This window comes from Cyprinodon variegatus, unplaced genomic scaffold, assembly GCF_000732505.1.
Source record: "Cyprinodon variegatus isolate N-32 unplaced genomic scaffold, C_variegatus-1.0 Scaffold833, whole genome shotgun sequence".
Taxonomy (NCBI): Eukaryota; Metazoa; Chordata; class Actinopteri; order Cyprinodontiformes; family Cyprinodontidae; genus Cyprinodon; species Cyprinodon variegatus.
The window spans coordinates 104,851-110,300 of record NW_015151286.1 but is presented as its reverse complement, the minus strand read 5'-3'; positions in this window follow the sequence as shown (position 1 = coordinate 110,300).

The window sequence follows — 5,450 nt, the reverse complement described above, 5'->3', positions numbered from 1 at the left end:
AAGGAAGGAAGGAAGGAAGGAAGGAAGGAAGGAAGGAAGGAAGGAAGGAAGGATTCTTTTCCTAACTGCTTAGATCCCTGGTCATCCGACGGAGAGCTCGGTGTTGCGGAAACAGTCCACAGCTTCTTCACAGATGGAGCACGGTTTTAAAACACAACCAGCCCGCACAAGAACAAACACACTCCATCACTGCCTCATACTTTGACGTTTATGGTACGTTACTTGACTGTATAATGATTACAGCATGTCAGAGTGCACACTGTTTTGGCAGATTTTTCCATACATGCTTATTTATTTGTCTAAACTGACACAGAAATCAACCTCAATGTCATTGGAACCCGCAGTAAACGTTGACAGAGATTTTGTTGCGTGATTTGGCTGCGTTCAGGCAGTTCAGACAATAAAAGCAGCGCTATCCACATTCGGTCTGCCAAACCTTTCACTCTCTCCTGCTTGACATGCTGAGAAAATAAAGCTTTCATCCAAAATTCATCAGAGAATGTTGACGCCATAAAAGCATTTGGCTTGAATAATTTTCCCATGATGTACAATAACCAAGGGATTAATAGGCGGGGTTTCACAATAGGACTATAAACCTGTTTTCTCCTGATATATTAAAGATTTTAACGATTCCATCACATCTTGTGACTCCTTCCACTAAATATTAAAGCACATGTTAACTTTTGACAACAGCGAAAGTTGACTGGACAATACTGAATGGCAGCTGTGTATTAGTCATTACTTGGTTTGTGTTTAGCTAAGTCTTTACTAAGACATTAGCTCAATTATTGCTTAAAATTTTTACTTTAAAGGACTACATCACATATGAGCAAAGCTTTGCCATAATGATGCATTTTGCATGGGTCATGAAATGTTCAATGTGTTTCTTAAAGATTAAGGTAAAAAAAATAAATCAATAAATTAACAGCAGCTGTAAGTTCAAGGTAAGTTTCTAGAAAAGCAAACATTGCTTATTTCTTTTAAACTAAGCTGCTGGTTAGCTTGTTAAGTTTAGCAACAAAGTCTTGCAACTTTCACTGAAATTACTGAAATATTCTTTATCAAAATATCGTTCAATATTCAAAGTAGCCAATGAAAAATCTTCTCCCAAAGAAGACTTTCTTAAACCATTGGTTTATTTTTATCATCAAATCCAACAGCAAATCTATCCATCATGGGCCACAGGCTTGTCTCATCTATGCGGCCAGTCAAAGGTACTGAGTGTTATTAGGATTACAGCATTGCCTTTTATCCTTCCAATAGTTTTAACTGTAAACAGACATGTCTTTAAATAAACCTCTAATGTTACGTTCAGATCGCACCATTCAAAAGCAGCAGAAGCAGCTAGTTTACATGCAAAGTCAATGGTTGACACGCATCAAGGTGCAGCAAAAGGACAGGCTTGCGGTCTGAACGCAGCATTATTCATTAAAGTAAGCCACCAACTCTCGATTCCTTCCACCATTGTTAAAGGCAATGAAAGGACTTGTACAAGTATCAAAAATAAAGCTGCACGCAGGATTTTGCTGCTTCTGCTGCATGCGGTCTGATGTAGCATAATATAACTAGGGTGACCATATTTTCATTTGGGAAAACCAGGACACCTTGGAGCGGGGGGGGGGGATCTCTGTTCCCATGCATAGAGATGTCTATATCTACAGTTGATTTATTAAAAATGCTTTTCAGTAAAAGTCAACAGCAATAACTTCAGTAACAAACGATAATTTTATTCAAAATGTATTTATTAAAAATGCTTAACAATTCCTCTAATGAATGAATAGCACAATGAAAGAAATAATGTCTCATCTAAACATCCCTCACTTAACAATAAAACTTAACAATAACTCTCAACTCCCAATAACCAGAGATGGGAAGTAACAAAGTACAAATACTTCGTTACTGTACTCAAGTAGATTTTTCTGATATTTTTACTTTACTTTACTACATTTTTTTATGGCGACTTTTTACTTCTACTCCTTACATTTTTACACAAATATCTGTACTTTCTACTCCTTACATTTTAAAAAATTGGCTCGTTACTTTAGTTTTGAATCATTTCAATGGAGTTACCGTTATTATTTTTCACGTCATCAATACCAAATTCAATCTAATTGGATGGGAATCTACGTTGCATTTGACGCACCACTACAAGATGAATCGACAGATTCGGCGGTATTCATTGGCGGCAAATCATTGCAGCTTGGTGGCGGTGGCGTTAGCATAGTAGCATGGACGACGAGATGATTGAAAATCAACACAACGGAGATCTAGTCCTATTGGCAGACATCCATTTAAAATGTAGGCAACGGCATGAAAAAAGTGGTTTCTACTTTTACTTTTATACTTTAAGTAAATTTACAAGCCTGTACTTTGTTACTTTTACTTGAGTAAAGAAGTTTAATCAGTACTTCCACTTTTACCAGAGTATTTTTTAACACAAGTATCTGTACTTTTACTCAAGTACGGAAAGTAAGTACTTTTGCCATCTTTGCCAATAACAGATGATACTCAGCCTCAGCAATGAACGAAATAATGTCTGTTCTGTAGGCTATTGGAAAAAATAAATTAACAAATGAGCTAATTAACCAAAAATACCTCTTGTGTGGCAAAAATAACTCAAAATGTACCAAAAACCAAGAAACATATCAATAGACTATCTTTACTTTCGGTGTCCAGGTGGATTTTCAGATCCCTTGCACCGCCATTGGACACCGAGACATATGTGCCTGCTTTGCACACTGTGCACAAGGCCTCCAATGTGTCTCGACCCGGTCTGAAAGCGGGGAAACTCTTTTGTAAATCGTCGGTAAACATATATTTGCGCTTTTGCATGTTGTTGGCGTACTGACAGCCACGCAATTTATATTCTAATTAAGAACAGGGCTGCCCGCACTGACGCGGCTCAGGGACTACGTCACACGCAGCGTCGTGCGCAGTGCCCTAGTGCCCGTAAATGTAATGGTCCAATTAAGGTAATTTAAAAAACAGGACATTTCCTCACATCTAAAAAAAAAAAACGGGACGCCCGGGACAGGACGTGAAATACGGATATGTCCCGGATAATACTGACGTTTGGTCACCCTATAATATAAGCAATATCCAAGGTTTCCACAGCAACTTTTTAAAACTGAGACATGCTATATACATATGTGCAACAATATTTAAATAAATGCAACTGCAATAGCAATGACCTGACATTACAATTTCTTACATTTATCCATTTCTATGTAGACCTTCTGTTTACATTAAGGACATTTTACTCACTTTGAGTCCTTGAAGTCATTCCAAAAACAAGGAAGTCATACACTGGGAGACTGGTTGACTGTGTGAAGCAATTTCTGAATGTTGGTAGCCCTCAAAGCAACGGAGGAGCAAGTTCACTCTGAATAATAAAAAAAAAGCTATAATTTACTAATCCCCTTCATATTAGCAGCAGACTTTAGGGTAGCATACTGTCACAGGATGTGATGGTTCTTTTAGTTTTCCTGTCAACTTCAAGATATTTACAAAATCCTGAACCAACCAGTGGCAACTATATACCAGAGCACTTTATCATTGGCCTTGGTAAGGTTGGTCTTTTGTGGTGATATTCCAAATATTCCAAATTGAATATAAATTATCATTGTCATATTAGTATTACTTTGGTAATTGTGTCATAGTGAGCTAAGAGCCATATTCTAGTTCTTTTCATATACTTGGTTAAAGAGACATAAGGTTCAGCTGAAAAAAAGACCAGTAAAATAGCCTTTTTATTTAACCTTTGTCACTAAAACATTATTGATGAGCAGACTTACACCTCAGAAGTTCATCTCTAATACACCTATAAGCCTGCAGCCTATTTTCGCTGAATTCATTTGGGTCTGTAGTTCTTGCTCTGTTCTGAGGATTCAACATTAGAGTCCTGCACGGGTCGAGTTTTACCAACCCGCACCCGCCCAAACCCGTTAGGATGACTACCGAACCTACCGATATCTTCAATTCAAATCCGAACCCGACCCGTTGATATTTAACCCGCAACCCGACCCGTTAACACATCAAGTAATAGGCTATAGTATGCTGCGCTGCAGAACAGCGCCATTAACACTGCAGCAGACGTGTATGCACTGACTGTGGCCTTTTTGGAGGGAAGCCCACACTGCCGGCAGGCCTTTAAGCTACAACAAGGGTGACCCCAGTGCCTGATAAATATAACATTTCTGATGTCCATAACAACACACACGCATAAAAAAAAAAATCACCAACTACCTGCCCGCACTAAAAAAATATCCGCCCGACCCCCTGACCCCTTTATTTTTATTTATGTATTTTTCACCTGCAAAAGAGCATTTTAGCGGGTGACCCGTCGGGGACCCGCGGGTACCCGACCCGTTGCAGCACTCTATTCAACATTATGCGTGTTAATGTTAAATAGTTCAAATCTAGCAAACAATCGAAAAATTATATAATCAAGATGAATCAATGGCAACTCCAAATAAGGTGAAAAAGTAACGAATAAAAACCCAGCTGAGTATGAGCATCCGCTACGAGAATGAGCAGAGGACTGCTGCAGTTCTTGTGTTTTGGCCACAGGTGGCAGCATTGTTAGAAAGCTCGGTAAAGCCTCTTTAAATAGTAAAGTAGCAAAAATAAACAGCAAATGCACTCATATTGTTTGAAAATGGAGGAGCAGAATTTACAGCTGGGCTTTCATGAACACTCTTTTTAGACTTGCCCTTATGATTTGCTAATGGCAACACCTTGCCAGCAACAATAAGCTATTTGTTGGGCTACTCTATAAAGCCTGGAACTCAGTTCTACTCCAGTCACTTAGAAATGAGAAAGCTTTCTGGATGGGAAGCAAAACGTCTTCAAACTTGGAAAACAAAGTCCAGTGATTTCTTTTTAACTTTTTTGGAATGACTATGATCTGGATGACAGAGAATCTTCACCAACAAGCTGTGAGAAATGAACTGAAAATGGAAAGATTTTTTGAACACACATTAACAAGGAAATGGTCAAAACAAAAACCCAAATCCAAACACCAAAGATTAAAACACTTAGATCTACGGAAGTCTGTGTTTTTTTAACTTGCAAACCTTTTTGTAATGAACATATTTAAATTAAGATGTGTATCTTGAAAAGTGTGCAACACACCCAGCTGAAATAACTAAGGAGGAACTTACCAACTTTTCCCACCATATCTGCTGCATATGAAAACCTGATAATTTCTCTCACAGTCTAATATGAAGTGGAGAAAACTGTTACAACATTCTCTAAGCTTCCCAGAGGCCAGCAGATGTTTTGTGTCATGTTACATAAACAAGAAAGAACACTTTCATCCATCATGATGTTGAACTAGGATTCTTAAGACCCCTTCTCCATCTCAGTCATCTTGCAGAAGCAAAGGCATATTTAGGGCGCCAACCTTGATATTACCTCATTGGATATAAATCAAGCCTTATTTAAAAATA